The sequence below is a fragment of the Crocodylus siamensis genome, chromosome 12 (genome assembly GCF_052110815.1).
Source record: "Crocodylus siamensis isolate JL-2025a chromosome 12, ASM5211081v1, whole genome shotgun sequence".
Taxonomy (NCBI): domain Eukaryota; kingdom Metazoa; phylum Chordata; order Crocodylia; family Crocodylidae; genus Crocodylus; species Crocodylus siamensis.
In genome coordinates this window covers 22054072-22071696 of record NC_143406.1, presented here as the reverse complement: position 1 = coordinate 22071696, position 17625 = coordinate 22054072, and the positions used below count along the sequence as shown (strand labels likewise).

General features: G+C 48.7%; 1 protein-coding gene across 4 annotated transcripts in view; it reads right to left on the bottom strand.

Annotated features, from left to right (window-relative positions):
* CDIP1 (cell death inducing p53 target 1) overlaps window positions 1–15222 on the bottom strand; it is a 55477-nt gene extending 40255 nt beyond the window's left edge. Inside the window, exon 1 of one of the 4 annotated variants that reach the window (XM_090024573.1) lies at window positions 14957–15222. The gene's annotated coding sequence lies outside the window, so the exon portion shown is untranslated. The other 3 variants (XM_090024575.1, XM_090024572.1, XM_090024574.1) reach the window with 3 other exon arrangements.
* Window positions 15223–17625: the final 2403 nt, after the last annotated feature.

Below are 17625 nucleotides of genomic sequence, written 5' to 3'. Positions count from 1 at the left end.
CGCCAGTCAGCTATAACTTGGGGAGACTATAACCTCCTGTTTAAACTGTGTACATTTGTAGCCCTTGCCTTTTCCTCTTTGATCATGTAAAATGTCACTGCTTTGTTGTTAATTTAAAGGTACTGTTGATCGCTAGGTTTCCAAGCCTAGAGCATTCAAGACTGAACGCATTTTTGACACTGATGCCAAGTGACATGCCTGCAAAAACCTTCCAACTTAGCTGAGTAAACCACTTTTTCTGCCTCTCCAATCAGAGCACCCTTTTAGTAGGCTTTGAGTTGAACTCCTATCAAACTAAGCCATCCTACAGTATTGTACCCAGAGGGGAATTAACCAGAATCTACACAGCTTGAAATAACTAAGCACGTGCAAAACAGAGTACCGCAAGGAATTCTCAGTCCCTAAAGTGCAAGTGTGTTCAGATAACATCTCTGTAAAAGAGCTATGGCAAATCTAACCAAACATTTTTCTCTTTACACTCTGCATCTCTCCCCTTCCAAAAAACTTCTGTATTATTAAAAGGCAACATTAGGGGTTAGCCTCAAAGCCACATAAAACAATATATTCAGAAATAAGGTAATTTCTTCTATTATATAAACATGATCAATGAACCCACATAAATGTTAACAACAAAAAAATTTCAGTTTGTTCTTTTCCCACTGTTTTTATAATGGACTAAGATGGCACCCGGACTTCAAAGAATACTACTTACATTCCGTCTAATGAAATTGTGAGAAGTCTCAGATCTCACCTTTTTTCACTGAAATGTAAACCAAGGATAGACTTTGGTAGATCTGGATGGTAATATCATAAGTCCAAATATCTGAAGCCCAAATTACAGCTGTCTCCAACTTTAGGGGTGTCTTTTTTCTGGAAATGTTTGTTTTAAAGGTTAATTGAAGAGGAGAAACAAACCATATGCACAGCAGCCTTCAGATGGGATCTCAGCTGGGTCAACTAAAGATGACTTTGGAAGCTTGAGCTCTGAATATAATTTTTGTGTAAGGCAAGTATTTCTTAGGGTGATATTTTTTACTGGACTAACTATGTAGTTGAGATAAAGTTAAACTAGCTTTTGAATCTGAGGAAGAATATCTTATTAGTTTAACTTTATCCCAACTGCATAGTTGGTCCAATAAAAGATATCACCCTAAGACATCCTTGCCTCCTGTATAATTTCTGGACTAGCACAGCTTCAGCATCAGTCTTATACTAACATAACAAGGAAGATAATTTTTGTGCAGTCCCACCCACTGTTTTATAAGTACGCAATGCATAAAGATGCAAACTGCATAAGAAACATCCACTCTTATGATGTAGACAACTAGCACATCAAGTAATTTATTCTTATGCCTGTGGTGGAACGCTTTCAGAGCATGCTTGGGTAGAATGGTGTTTAGTTTGGTTGGCTAAACGGCAGCACAGCATATTCAAGAACATAGAAGGGACGCTTAACAGACACTGTACTCTGTGTTTCAATGCCATAGTACTTTTGTTTGTCTAAGCAATTGCTATTGGTAACCACAGTCTTTGAGAAAATACACAATGCTTTGAGTTTCTATAAAAAGCAGCAGTTCTTGCAAGGCAAGGGCTTTAATACATCAAGACATTTTTTTCTTCTCAGCTAATCTTGATGAAAATAGCTTTGCTCTTGATAAAACAGAAAGCAGATTAAGATTATTTGATATTAAATACTAAGCTACTTTCAAATTGCCCTTTCAACAACATGGTATGATGGGAGGCACCACGGTCACTCAGAGGAGGTCATTTGTCACTAGTAAGCAACACCTTCAAGCCAATGCTTGCAAGGAGCTGATACTTTCTAGAAGAGACTTTACAGGGAGAGTAGCAGCATTACCTAATCACCAGAGATCTGGGTTTTCCGTTTCCCGTGGAAAAACGGAGAAAACCATGAATTTCCCGATTTAATTGGAGAAAATGCAGATTTTCCCTTTTAGCAGGGAAACCTGTGGATTTCCACCTTTTGCAAAGAGCCCTGCAAGCTGGCTGTATTCCAGCCTGCAAGATCGGTTTGCAAAAGGGGCAGAAAAGCCCCAGCCCTGCAACCCCCAAGCCCCACTTACCTCCAGGAATGAAGAAGACTGATCCTGAGGCAGCCTCCTGTAAGTGAGAGTGTTGGGTCCCACACTTTTACCCTCCTTGAAGTCCCTTGTGATCAGCAAGGATCCTGGTTTTCCCTGATAAAAAAATCACAAATTCCCTGATAAAATAGGGGGGAGGGTGAAAGTGCGGGACCCAACGCTCTCACTTACAGGAGGCTGCCTCAGGATAGTCTTCTTCATTCCTGGAGGTAAGTGGGCCTTGGGGGTTGTGGGGTAGGGCTAGGACTAGAGGGGAAGCTGGCTGGGGGTTGAGGGAGTGAGGATGTGTTGGGGGAAGACATGGAGTGCCTTCCCCAATACATTCCCCTCCTTCAACCCGGGCAGGCGTGTAGGCAGGCGGGGAGTTGGGGACAGAGCACGCCACAGGGCACAGTGGTGAAGGGCTGAGGGGCGCTGCCAGTCCCCCACCTCAGCTCATTCTGTGCCAGCTCCCAGGAACAGGGCCGGGGGGGTGAGGGCAGCAGTGCCCCTCTGAGGGCCACACATGCGCTGCCCAGCCGGGGAGGAGGGGGAGCTTGCATGCGGCAGCTGCCACCACCACTTCACCGCTGCCACTACACCTCACACTGCTTGACTGTGGTTGGCGGTGGGAAAGCCACACAGGACGCAGGGTGCGGTGGTGGCTGCCATATGCGAACCCCCACCCCAGCCAAGCTGGCATGTGAGGCCCCCAGAGGGACACTGCTGCCCTCCATCCTGCTCTGGCCAAGCAGCATGGAGCATGGCAGCAGCAGTGCAGTCGTGCTGGTGGCTGCCACCGTGTGTAAGTGGATATGCGATGTGGGGCAGCTGTCGGTGGCGGTGGGGTGGCGGCCGCCTGCAGCAGCAGCAGGGACAGTGCAGTAGTAGTGGCGTCCACTGCATGCCCGAACTACTGCACTGCCACTGCCGTACCCCGCATCACGTGCCCTGAGTAGGGCCATGGGGGCGAGGGCAGCAGTGTCCCTCTCCAAGCTACACATGCCTGCCTGGCCAGGGGGGAGCGGGGGCTTGCATGCAGCAGCCACCACCCACTGCCACATCCTGTGCAGTTTTCCCACCGCCAGCCGTGGGCAAGCAGCACAAGGTGCAGTGGCAGCGATGCAGTAGTGGTGGTGGTAGCTGCTATGTGCATCCCCTCCTCCCTCCCATTCTCCATCTGCCCCCCCCAACCCCTTCTTTTTCCCCTGTCCACCCACACACACCTACCTGCTGGGAGGGGGGTGTATGTCTGTGTCTGTGTGTTTGTCTGTGCCTGTGCCTGCATGTGTGGGGCTAGGAGGCTGTTGTGGGGGGAGTAAGGGGCACGAGCAGGACTAGGGAGGCTGGATGGGGGAGTGAGGAGCACTAGCAGGGCCATGGGGGGCCTTTAATTTTTATCACAGATTTGGGGGGTTTTATCAGAGAATTTGCGATACTTTATCAGGGAATTTGTGATTTTTTTATCAGGGAAAACCACGATCCCTGCTGATCACAAGGGATTTCAAGGAGAATCCTAGAACATCCACCCCTCCTGCTACAGCACAGAACTTAAACAAACCCGACTACATCTAGTCAACCATACCATCAGAGTTTTACTTTCATCTTAGTTCACACTATCTTCCTGGCTGTGACCTTGTTTTTAATATCAGACAGACATAAAACATAATAATTATCCATTAAATTAGAATAGACACTATGCCTTCCATTAGCCTTGAGGTCCCCAAATCATAAAACACTGCAATGCTATGATGCAGTTGGAGTCTGCCTATATATCTTGCAAGTTTTTCTTTCTTGCAAGGTAGATCAGTGAAAAGCGAGACCTGATAGAATCCTAGAATTAGATGCATACAGTAAAGGCTTTTAAAATGTTACATTATACTAAGGATGGGCAAAACATCAAGGAAACAAAGAGAGAGAAAAAAGGATCCCTTTATACTCTAAGCTATTTATAAACCATTCCACAACTTCAGTTATTTCCATATGACAACCTTAACTCTCGGACCTTAATCAATATTAGAGTAATTTTCTACAGGAATTAACATTATTTATTTATTTATTTATTCACTATCATAAACATTATACCTACTCTTCTTGTTGTATGGCTTTGGGAAGAAATGTGGGAGATTTCTGAGGGATGATGGCTTACTGTTTAACGCAATTATTCATCTAGTCTTGACAGCCTATATGGAAGAATCTATTTCTTCTCTCCCAATAATTACTTATGTCCCAAACCACCTTTGAAAAAAAAATGTCAATTTTTTCCTGGGGAATTTGAAGTATACTTCAGTTAAATAATAAAGGCAGGAGTAATGCATACACACCCTCAATGCATTGGTTTGGATATTGATACATAATTAGGGGTCAGGGAACAAAGTAAAATAAACCAATGTTTCAGCCACCATGCTTTACTCTATTTAAAAATCTCACACTGGAAAGATGAACTGTGAATAATGGCATTTGACAGGATATCCACTCAGATGCACAATTTTGAACAGTGAAGTCTTTAATAGCATCAGGCAAAAGACCAGCTCTAATCCAGATTAGATACTGTGAAAATATGTGGACTGTTTGACTGTTCATATTAAATGGGTTAGGGAAAGTTTCAATCCAGTTTCAAATGGAGAAAAGTAAATAGTGGAGGGAAAGGAGGAGTGAGAGTGCAACAACTGGCACTTCTGCCTCCCTTGTTGACAGTCTCAGCTGAGAGGCTGAAATAGTCACACAGCTGAATCTGCTGCCTTACACAGGCACCTACTACACGCGCAAAACTTTTGCCAATATAAGATGTTGGTTAATTAGTGCTGAGATTTTCACAATATTTTTATTCCAACAAAAGCTCTGGGCCAGATGCAGAGATGTTGATCAAAAAAGAGTGTTTTTGTCAAAAGGCCTATTTTATTATGGGATCTTGCACAATCTATACTGATAGCATTTTATTGCAATGGTATAGCCTACACCTGCACTTACAGGGTGCATCAAGACAAGTGCGCATGTGCCTGTTGTGGCATCTCAAACCAGTTTGAGATGCCATAAGAGGCACACTAAGAATGAAAAAATGTTCCCTGCGTGGCATATTTGCCACGCAGGCTCAAAATTTGATACCTGGATTTCCAGGTATCAGAAAAAGAAACGTTTCGGTAAAAAGCGGCGCAGGGCACGGTTCCCCACTATGCCCTGAGGCAAACCAGGGCTAGGACCTCCTGAGATGCTCTGGCATGCATCCAGAGCATCTCTATGGTGCTCCCTGCTGCCCTAGCATGCTGCATTCATGTGTGGAGCAAGCAGGAGCAGTGCAAGGCAGTGTGACCCAGGTGCTGTCCCTGGTAAGCAGGGACTGAGGGTGGTGGGGGGAATTTGGGCAGGGCTGTGGATGTGTAGAGGGACTGTGGGCTGGGGTTTGTGTGGTGGTGGGGCTGGTTGCAGGGCATGGGTCCCCGCAGGGCCCTTAGCCCCCACCCCCCACCCCACACCGGTAGCAGCAGTGGCCGTTGGGTGCTCAGGGCCTGCTGCTGTTGGAGCCCCCCTGCGACACAGCACAGCCCTGGCTGCCTCAGACCTAGCACCGCCTATGCCGCTTGTTGTGGGTCTGGCCTGGCTCAGCATGGGGCTGTGCGCCTTCAGGCAGCCCCGGGCCTCTCGGGCTGTCACCTGGCTCCACCTGGAAGAACACTATTTTCAGTATTTTAATGACAGAATTTAGGTTTCTTATCAGACAATTTGCAGTTTTTAAACACGGAACATGCTGATGAGACAAGTGGCAAGACCAGGGCAGAGGAGCCTGACCAGGGCCAGCACTGGAGACCCAGCTGAAGGGAGACGAGGTGGCTGAACTTTTGGACATTTGGGGCCAAGAGGACACACTTTGACAGTTCAAAGCAGGCCACCACAAGAAGCACATCTTCTGGGTGATAGCTGCCCAGATGGCAGAGCATCCCATCCAGGTCTGGCAAGCATGCAGCCATAGGGACGCAGGTCCAATGGGGTGAATGCTGTTGCAGGTGGTAGCAAGTCACAGCCAGGCAGCAGCCTCCACTGCAGTGGGTAGAGGGTGCAGGGGCCACTCTAGGTTAGGGCTGCTTCAGCAGTCCAGCTGGCATAAGGGGTTACTGTGCCCAGATACCAACTGGTTGAGCCTCAGAAGCTCCCTGAGCTGCTTGCCTAGGGCAGCTTTTTATACTGCTGGGGCCAGTACAGGTGCTGGCCCCAGGCTCTAGCTCCCCCTGGCTACAGATCCAGGCGGAGCTGGGCAGAGTCATTTTGCCCCAAATGACACAACTTGCCCCACACCAGAGTGCATGTCCAGGCATGTGTACTGAGGAAAAAATCTCCAAGGCAAATCTCAAATTTGTGCCACTCCTATTTGAGCTTCTATGAGCACACATCTGCATGTGTGGATGCGTTCATAGGGTGCATCCAGACGAGTGCAGATGTGCATTATGCAGCAATGCAGACCCATACGCTGAACATGCAGGCATTCCTCACACTGCTACTTCGCAGCATTTGGGGTGGGAAGTGCGGGTACAGTTTGACCCTGGGAGATCCCAGAGTCAAAAACCCACACTGAAAAAAAGTGGGGTGATGCATGTGATGGCAGCAAGTGCCGCCCAAAACCTGAGCCTGGCTGGCTAGAGCCACACTCTGGCTGCTGGCCAGGCTTCCTGCTGCACGAGTACCACAGCTGCAGCTCCTGGAGGCCCCAGGACCCCAGACAAGGCTGCTGGGGCCAGCAGGGTTGCTGGTCCCAGCTTCTCCTAGCCCACTCAGGGTAACGTGCAACATACTAGAACATGCGTGACATGAGCATTCCCCACGGACAAGGTATGCTGCTGCTGCTTGTTCCACTCATGGAATTTGCCAATATATCTATACAGGTTTCCCTTGATTTATGCAGGTTCTGTATATGCAAATTTGCTCTTATGCAATGAGCATTTCAGACCCATAATTTGTTATATGCGAGGTAAATTCGCTCTTATGTGAACGGTATAGGTGCCCCCCCACCCAAGCAGGTAAGTCTGTGGGGGGAGAGAAAAGGGCCATGAGCCCAGGGCCCCACTCACCCCAGCCCCTGCTGCAGCATTCTCAAGAGAGGCTGGCGCCAGCTGCCTGCAACTGCTGGGCTGCACCGTGCTCCACCTGCCACCCTGACGCCTGAGCTCTGCCTGTCCCCACTCACCCCAGCCCCTGCTACAGCAAGAGCTGTGCCCTCCCACCCTGCACCCACTGACAGTTCCCTCTGTTTTGCTCCCTTGTGCAGCCCCATGAGTGACACCCCTCCCCATGCCCCTTCCCTAGTCCCAGCCTCACTCCCTCCCTCCCTCACTGCCATGGGAACCTATCCCTATTTGTTACATTATAATGTGGGTTTGCTTTATGACAATTCAATTATGCACTGTTCTCCAGGAATGCATGTACCGCATAAATCGAGGGAAACCTGTACTAGCAAAACCTCTAGGCCTGGTCCTGGAGTGGCCCACTTCAGGCCAGATTAGAGGCAAAGGAGAAACTTGCATCAGGACTGCTCATGCTGCACCTGTTTTAAGGTTACACATTGGCCTCCAGTCTCCAAAACTGTTAGACAGGCATCTTTTGCCAGTATAAGATGCACCCCCAAAATTAAACAGTGCACAGAAAATTCTTCCACAAAATTAATGAGCCCAAAGTAATGACATAACAACTGAGAATTATCTTAATTTTCCCTTTATGTTGAATGTGCAGTGTTCTGACTCTCCTCAAAGAAATCTGTGTCTTATTGATGAAGTTCAGTATGGTCCCCGATGGCAGCTATGCTACATATGTTCATTTTAATAGCTAAAACAGGTTTGTGCTTTGCTCAGCATTCAAAAGATCTAACATAGTTGCTGACAATGCTGGCTCCTACCCTGGGGGTCTTTAAGAGGAGGCTAGATGAACACCTTGCTGGGGTCGTTTGACCCCAGTACTTTTTCCTGCCATGGCAGGGGGTCGGACTAGATGATCTACTCAGGTCCCTTCCAACCCTAGAAACTATGAAACAATTAAGCTTCTTTCTAATTCACACAGTCTCATTTTATCTCCTAGCAGGAATTGCAGCATGAGAACAGTATAAATATTGCAATCAAAAAGAGGAAGCAGACTGTCCCTTCCTGAAAATACAAATAGTGCAAGCAGGCTTCCAAAACTATGAACAAGGACCTGATCCTGTAGTACTTACTGCAATCAAGCCTCAGGTGTATTTCAGAGAGCTTTGCCTGCACAAAACCCTGCGAGATTTAGCTCTGAACTGTTAAGACAGCGGTGTCAAATCTATGGCCCACAGGCTGGATCTGGACTACAGAGCCAAATCCCCTGAACTGGTGGGGCTCCTGGAGGGACAGGCAATTTAGGGGTAGGGTCTGCCACTGAAATTCAGGTTATGAAGCTCCATGTGAACAGTAGGAGGGGGGACAACGGAGGAGGGGAGTGATGGCTGCACTAACCCCTGCAGCTCCCCCATGCTGCACATCCCATTGCTGGGTCCCTTGTTTTAAGATATTTAGTTATGAAATGCTTTTCTTATAAAATATAATTTCAATTGATTTTGGCAGAATATTGAATTAAGATTTGGTAAAGAAAAGTTAAGATACCAACACTATATTTTACAAGGTCACAGGGACAAGTATTAAAATGATATACTCAAGAACTGCAACACAAAACTTGCTTCTATTTAATTATTTTCTACCTTTTTTACCCATTTGGTTTTAAGCAGCTCCATAACCTGGGGAAACAGTGTTTCACCATGGCCTGGTTTGGGTTTACTGTCAGTGTTCTAAGTATACCAGTTCAGAAGCCTGAAAATGGGAAGTTACATACACTGCTGCTCCCCCACCCCTTCCCCCCCACCTCCCCATCTAATTCATTTTGCCCTTTTCCCTCTTGGCAAACACTGATCTCTTCATTCAAACAAAGCAGATACAAACAGGCATGTTAACATTAAACAGCAGCTACAGTGCATTACCACATCACTGCTTACAACCACAGAACTCTTACAGTGGGATCAGCTTAAAGCACAATATAGGTCCTGCAACAGTCACCGTAATTTCTTGTATATTAAAGAATTGTTGTTAAAATCTCCTAGAATACAAAACACTCCCTTTCAGATTATAGGTAAGGACATATGAAAAACATTTACCTTAAAGTTGGGCTGTCCACCTGCTAAGCCCCCAGGGTCCACAAACCCTGGAGGCCATAGCCACACATAGCACCCACCATTGCCTTGCGCAGTCCTGAACCACATCTCCCCCTTCCCCTGCCCCGCTGGCCCGGTCTCACTCTCAGCTCCCTGCACTGCATGGCTCAGCTGCCAGAAGAGGGAGGGGGAGCCCAAAGACTCTGACTGCTGTTGCAGTTGGCACAATGCATGGATCAGCAGTCAGATGAGCGCTCAGGCCGCAATTTAACTCCTTGCAGGCTGCATGCATCCCAGAAACCACCAGCTGGACAACCCAACCTTAAGGTAAGTTAGGGGGTGAATTTAGAGAATGTAACATAACTCATGGTAACTTCCTGTGTGCACTCTCTTACTATTTTGATAAAATTGAGGATACCTGACAAGCAAGTACCTAGTACAATAGATCTAGCACTAAGTGTGCAAGACTGGAAACTGTCATTTTTGGCATCACAGTCCTGACACTACTCTAATTGTGTAATCCTGGACAGGTCACTAAGGCTTTCTCTACACAGGGCCATCCCAGGGGGTGGGGTGAATTGGGGCAACCACCCTGGGCCCTGCACTTCGGGGGGCCCCGCAGACCCACCGCTGCAACTGGTGGCAGCTTCTGCAGGTGGTCACCACCCCCGCCTTCCCCTCCCGCCGCTGCCAGCTTCTGCAGGCAGTCACTGTCCCCACTCCCCCCGGCCCCACACAGGCTGATATGCCCTGGGCCCCACACACCCCTAGGAATGGCTCTGCCTCTACATACACCTTTCATTCCACTAGAACTATTTGGAAACTATTTTACTGTTCTAAAACAACACCAGTACAACCAAGACTGCAGATGCAGCAGGTATAGTGATATTAAGGTATCTTACACAGACACTGATATCTTGTTCCACTTCCTGAATAGCAAAAGCAGCACAGGACTCAAAGGGACCACCGTCAAGTAGAGAACCAGAGGTAGTGAGCGCAGGTGGTAAAAAGCGGGGGGTAGTGCAGGGTAAGGTCCTGTGCCCACCTCTCTCTCCTGGCACCAGCTAGATAAGTGTTTCTCAAAACATTTTAGTCTCAAGGCAGCCCTCTGTAACTATTCTGAATTTGGATTCTGGCTCAGTAAATCTCAACCAGCAGCCCAGGCTGCCGCTAAATTCAGAAAAATTTATGGACAGATCCCTTAAGGCTGAAAAGGTTGAGAACCACTAGTACTAGTTATGTCTATCTTTTAGTCATCAGCAAGTTTCATTAGTTTACTCTGACATTTTGTGCCAAGGCCGTTAATGGAAATATTAAAAGGTCCCAAGATAAATCCTGGCAGATCTGCACTACTAACCTCCTTCCAACCTGATATTTCCTCTTTCAATGTTACTTGTTGCTATCTACCCTTAAATCAGTTCTTCATTTACCCGACAGTTCTTTCACTAAACCCCATCTTCTCTAGTTTAACTAATGGCATCCCATATGACATGATATCAAAGAAAGATCAGTTAGTCTGGCACAACGCACTATCTGTAAAACCATGCTGCATTTTTACTGTTTTCAATTTACCTTTATATCTTCAATTATACATTCAACAAAAGCTTTGTGTTTCATTATGGTCAGACTAATGGGCCTTTAGTTGATTAGACCAGTCCCTTTCTCCACCTCTCAAATGTAAGTACTACAGTTACAATGACATGATATCAGCCCTGACTTAATAGCTGTATTAAAAAATATGACCTACCAGACTTGCAATTTCATGTGCCAGTTTTTTCAGGAGGGAAGCTATCCCTTTCTCCAACTTAAATGCATTAAACTCTGAGTTCTGCTTCCACTCCACCTGTGGCAATTTCCACATCCTCAATCCCATTTACCTTCCTAGTTTTATAAAACTCCATGTTCAAAACCATCATCCATTTTGAAAACTGAGGCAAAGCATTCAGTTTAAGCCATATGTGATTGCTTTTAATCTACTATAACTTCCTTTCAAGGTGACATTTTTTTCTGTCCTGGTTCTCCTCTTATTCTTATGGTTAGGTGTGCACCAATAGAGATTTTTTTGGGGCCGATATTGATAGCCAATATTTAAGGAGGCATATCAGCCAATACAAATCCATTTTCCAATACGGCTGCCTCCAGTTGGTAAGTCCATTGTGGTGGAAGGGGAGGGGGAGGGAAGGGGCATGGGGAGGCAGATCAATGCCCCCGACAGTGATGGAGGGGGCAGGGGCAGGTGCTGCCCAGAGAGGGGCCGAGGGGAGGGGGGGCCAGAACTGTGGCTCATGGGGAGGAGGTGGCTCCCGCTGTTGCCTGCACCCTGGGAGAGCACAGGGGGGTGGGGGGCATGTGCCCCCCGGATCTGCACAGGGCAAGGTTGGATGGGCTGCAGCTGGGGCTGCGTGGGGCTCTTCTTGATGGGGGCTGAGCTTGGAGCAGAAGCTGGCGGCACTGGGAGGATGCTGCATCCACCCCATATTTTGCTACCACTCTGCTCCCAGTGCCATTGCTGCCAGTCGCCCAGCACAGCCCTGGCTCTTTCCAGCACGTGGGTGGAGGCAGGGCGTTGAGGCAGGGCTGCACCGGGCGGCTGGGAGCGGTGACCAATAGCCAAATTTGGGGTGGGTGCAGTATCCCCCCAGCACCACTGATGCCTGCTTCAAACCCAGCCCCTGCCAAGAACAGCCCCACGCAGCCCCAGCTGCAGCCTGCACCACCCCACCCTGCTCTGCCTCGCCCAGATCTGGGGGACACCCACATCTCCCCCCCCCGTGCCCTCTCAGGGTGCAAGCAGTGATGGGAGTTGCCTTCCCCCCAACACGAGCTGCGGCTCGCTCTGGCCACCCCTGGCCCTCCCTGTCTGGGCAGTGCCTGCCCCTGACCCCTCCTTCACCACAGGAGACATTGATTTGTACCCCCGCACACACCCCTTCCCTCCCCCCTCCCCTTCCACCACAACAGACTTACCAGCTGCATGCAGCTCTCCATGCTGCTGGCTCTGCTTCTTGCTGCCTGAGTGCTGTGCTGTGCTGCACACAGCACAGGCATTTATCAGTCAAATTATCGGCCCCATTGAGCTGTTTCCAATACAGCCAGTTTTCTTTATATCAGTACCGATCCGATATCAGACCAATGTATTGGTGCACCTCTACTTATGGTTGAAGAACCTTTTACAATTTAATATCTTTTGCAAGGTCTTACTAAGCTCAGGTTTTGCAGCTATCCCTGGGTCTCTATACTTCTTGACTTCCAAGAGGTAGCTTTCCTTGGCAAGCAGTTCTTTTTCCCTCCTCCCTATTGCTTATAGCATCTCTGCCTATCCCAAGATCTTCCTTGGGATGGTTTGGTTAATTAGATCTGGAGCCTTTCTCTTGCTTGCACCTTTTGGTTTTGCACCTTTGGCTTAAAGCCATTCCAAGCCTCAGCTCCATTCAAATCCTAGAGCACCTCAGCCCAGCTCACTTCTGTAATGAAGGTTCTCAATTTCAGAAGGGTATATTTTGGCAAGTGAACTAGTTAGTTTTCTATTTGTGCATGACCTTTCCTTTAAGATGTCTCTACTTCTAATTCCTTAATCCAAGGTTATCTGTTATACATAGTTCTTGAGGTTCTCATTGCTCACCAAAAATCAAGCCTCAAATATAATCATCTCTGGCTGGTTCTGTGACTATCACATGCAGGACTAATGGCGCACTAGCATGACTAGAAACATTTGTCCTCCCAGCATGTACCTCAAAAGTTAATGTCTTCCATACTAACAGAATTCACAATGCACCATGACAGAACTCACATCTGAACCCCACTGCAGGATGTCTAGTAGAGCAGTGGAGTTAAAGCAGGTAAACTTACATGTGTAGGAAAGATCTTAAGCTTCACCTCAGTCCCCCACCCCACACGCTGTGTGCCTGCAGGCAGCATGCCAGAGCCTGGCAGCTCCACCACAACACTGTTCAGGACTGCCCGTCGAACGTCATCCCGGCCACAGCAGGGGAGATCTCCATGAACCGTGCCATCCCGGGCTCTGAGAGCCAGATGCACCCCAACATCATCATCACTGACAAGGAGGCCAAGAAGGTCATGATAGTGGACATGACCATCCGCTTTGAGAACCGGCGCCAAGCCTTCACCGAAACCCAGGCTAGCAAGCAGGAGAAGTACTCCCCACTGGCCAACATCCTGAGGAGCTGCGGCTATGACATGGCAGTCAATGCACTCAATGGGGGAGCACTTGGAGCCTGGGACCCCAGCAACGAGACAGTCCTGTGTGCCTGCTGCATCTCCCGCTGCTACACCAAGCTGATGCGGCAATTCATGGTATCTGACACCATCTGCTGGTCCCATGACATCTAGGTCGAACACATTGCAGGCCAGCGCCAGTATGCCAACCCTGCCAGACCGACTGCCACTAGACTGGACCCAGAGAGGACCGCCTGAACCGTTCCCTCTGCACCTGATGGACTCTGAGACTTATTCTCAACCACTAACTACTCCACACTACCGGGCACAGACCCTGGCAGTAGGACTCCATGGACTGAATGACTTGTTTGTTCAACTCACCCCCTCCACCACTGTGGACCTTTTTATGGGTTTGTCTGTACCTTCTTTTCTCTCAGCAACCCTGCCCTTTCCCCACCCCGCCTCCCACCCCCGGAGGGCTTGGGAGGCTAACACTGTATTCCTCTCCTCACCTCCATCCCTCTCATGTTAGCTTGGGCACTCTGCATTTCCCTTATGGCCTTGTCATTCTTATTCTATGATCATTAACAAGCCCTTAAGCTTCACCTCAGTTCCCCACACAGACTGGGGCTGTGGGGACCGGCCTCAAGGCTGGTTACAAACAAGCAAGGCATTCAGGTTTAACCTGGGGTGCAAGTGCCATACAGGCCATACAGTCCTGGGGTGGATTTGACTTCCTTCAGAACAGGCGTGAGACAGCCGTTCACACGCAGGGGCTGAATGGCCATGAGCTCGAGCCCACCCCGCGGCCCAGGGGGTTGCTTCCCAGGCCGGTCGGCTCCAGTCTGCTCTCAGCCGCCTGCAGTGGGGCCCGGCGGGTCCGCCTCGGGGCGCTCGCTTGGCGGCGGCAGGTCGCGGGAGAAGCCAGGCTGCTTCGAGCGCCCGGCGCAGCGCGGCCCCGCTGCTGCCCAGCCAAGGGCTGCGACTGCCGGGGCCGCCGGACGCGGCCGGGGCAGGGGCGCCTGTGGGCCCCGGCCTGGCCCGGCCACCCCCGAGCGGGCCGGCAGTACCCCCCCGCAGGCTGCAGTGGCCCTGTCCGCGGCGGCCTTGGCTCGGGTCCGGCCGGAGGCGGCGGACAAGCGAGTACCCAACGCTCCTCGGCCTGGCCCCGAGCCCGGCGCCGCGCCGCCATGTCCCCACATCGACGCGGCACCTACCGGGCTCCAGGCAGCGACGATCCGGGGCGGCGCCGCTCGCAGCGCGGGGCGTCCCGTGCGAGCCCGCCGGAGCGGCAGCGCTGACACCGACCCCGCGCCCCGCGGGCGGCGCCTCGCTTCGGCTCCTCTTGTCCCGGCGGCCCTTGGCGGGGCGGGCCTGTGTCGCCCAGCGCTTCAGCCCGCGGCGCTGCCCACAGCCCGGGGCGGCGGGGAACCTCCGCCACCCCGCTGAGCGAACATGAATTGCTTCGCCTCCGAGGAGAGGGGAAGGCTGAAAACCGTGACGCAAACCCTCCCCCGCGTCACTGAGTCGCAGAGGGCCCGGGGCCACTTACAAATATCCACGTCCCCAAAGCTGTCCTCTCCCCTCCGGGGTTGAGCGCTTGGCCCAGGTGGCCTGCCCTTCGGACACCCACCGAGGAAATCCAGGCTTTCCAAGGCCCCTCCTGCTCCAGTACCGCACACCGGGAACAACTGCTCCAAGTAGGGTTGCCAGCCCTCCAGCATAGCCCAGGAGTCTCTGGGAATTAGGCATAAATCTCCAGGACACCGCTGAGTCACCCGGGAGATAAATGATAGGCCATTCATTCAAATAAATATTAAAGGTTGAAGCCAATTGATACAGTAGTCCAGTGAGTTTTTTAAATGTAACAGTAATGTGCACTTGCCTTCCTGAATACAGTACAGTAGATCAGTCATTAATATCATTGTAGCAGGTGATAACACCTCCCCAGTAGATTCAAACCGGGTTGGCAACCTTAGTTCTGAAGAAGGGTAGGGATAGAAATATCAGCATCCTTAACTGATTCACTGCTGCTACAGGGAGCAGGAGAGAGGAGAGTTGTAATCCAGGGGTCGGAAAGAAGCAAGGTTGGTTTGATAATACTTTGTACATTGGGGACAGAAGTTAGACAAGCTTTTGGACACAAAGCACCCACACACAGCAGAGGCACGCAAGTCCTGGATGTAGTCCAAGTCCCAAACTGCCCCTCTGTGCCTATGTAAAGCCCCAGTTACGCGCTGCCCATCTTCCAAGACCTCCAGCCTCACCCTGAGAGCAGGATGGAATTCTGTTGCATGTTTCAAACAGTGCAAAGAAGTTTGACTGGCAAAGTAGATGTCCCCTGGGCCATTTGTGGACTATTTGTAGTAATCTATTTCATATTCAGTTTGACAAAGCCTATGTTTTGAAGTATAAATAAGGTGCCTACAGAATTTCAGGGCCACCAGTTGAGTGGCAGAATCCTCTTGGGGAGTTGTAGATGGCCTGGGGATTAAGGACACCTGACACACAGCCAAGTAGTAGGAGGAAAGAGTGGTTCCAGATGGAAAAATCTTGAGAGTCATGAAAGGGACATGGGATTAAAAGGAAAGGCACATTCCCAATAACAAATAATAATTACTTAGTGTAATCTCATATTTACAGGCCTCTGCATCTGGAAGGATTGCAAAGTAAAATCCACATTGTGGGTTTTATACTCCTTTAGGCATTGTTCTGGATATTTGCTTATCATATGAAATTCACTGAAATGATGAATGAGCCCTTAGTCCCTGCTAGATTAGACTACCTTGCAGAAAGAGGTGATCCTTTGCCCACTAAATGCAGAACTATTTTGATCATGAAAGCTGCTACTTTATAAATGCAAACTTGCCAGGACAGACCAATTTGTAAATGGGGGAGAGGTGACAAATTCTCTGACAAGCTCTGGATGGTTAGTGCCGAGCTTGCTGGAGTGAGCCTTCTGTTTCCACAGCGTTCTCAGCCACTGCGAGCTCAGAAAGCAAGAGGCCAACTTAGTATCTCTCACTCTATTATTTCATTCTCGCCTCCCTTCTGGCAGGCAGGGGCCATTTTTGTGCCTCTTACCTAGGAGGATTTTCTTCCAAAAGAGATATCAATTTCTGAAGGACAAAATAGACTTTCCCTGGCACACATGGTAATCAATCTATGGATCAAATAGCATGGAGCAGCTCTGAGGTATGAGTTATCCTGAAATTGTCTCTCAGATTTCTGACAGGAAGAACAATCTCAGTGGGAAAGAAAAGCAAAGCAAGGAATTTAGCAGTGTGTTTTTTGAGCCTAGAAATTATATGCACCAAAGCTGCAATGTTTCATCCCAACTACCAGAGAGCCAGACTCATTAGTTGTTATCTGGGACCCAGGATGTATACAGTACAGTTCTCCAGAATACCAATACCAACATTTTAAATGGAAGCAAGAAAATGTTCAATTCCACTTAGTGGGTTACTTGAAGAAACAATTTTACTGCCACAGGCAATAACTTTTCCTATATTATTATTTTTCTTGTAGCAGTTTAAATACACTAAGTGCTGTACAGAAACATAATAAAACCCAGGCCAATCCCAAAGATATTACAGTCTCCATGACAGATTAATAATGAAATAAATTATGGATGAAAAAATTAGTCCAGTAGTCCACAACAGTACAAATATTCTAGAAAACATGGCTGGATTACCTGTAATATTACTTAGCACCTCTGTGACACTTTTTAACCAAGGATTTCAAAGCAGCTTTCCAAGGTGGTTTATCATTTTGCCTATTTTACAGAGGATGAAACTGAGACAGAGAAAGATTAGGTGATTTGCTCATGGCTTCATTTTAAATCAATGCTAGAGCTGTGAGTAGAACCTGTATACCCTGCCTTCCCTGTCACATGTCTTTGCAGTAGACCAATAGTTCTCAAATATTTCCATGGTGAAATTAGAGATTCTTTTTTGGGAACCACCCTTCTGCTTCCACTCACAGCCACCTGGACCATGTCCACTGCTGCTGACTCAGACAAGCATCCCATCCTTCTCCTAACAAATGAGGACCCTGCTACATGTGTGAGGCTGAAGTTGGTTCCTTATTCCCGGTTCCTTATTCCCTGTTCCTAGTTCCTTTTTCAAAACTAATCTAGACCCAGTAAAAACTTGTTATTAATGAATTCCACAACCTAAAGAAAGAGAATTTAATTAACTATGCATACATACTAATTAATAT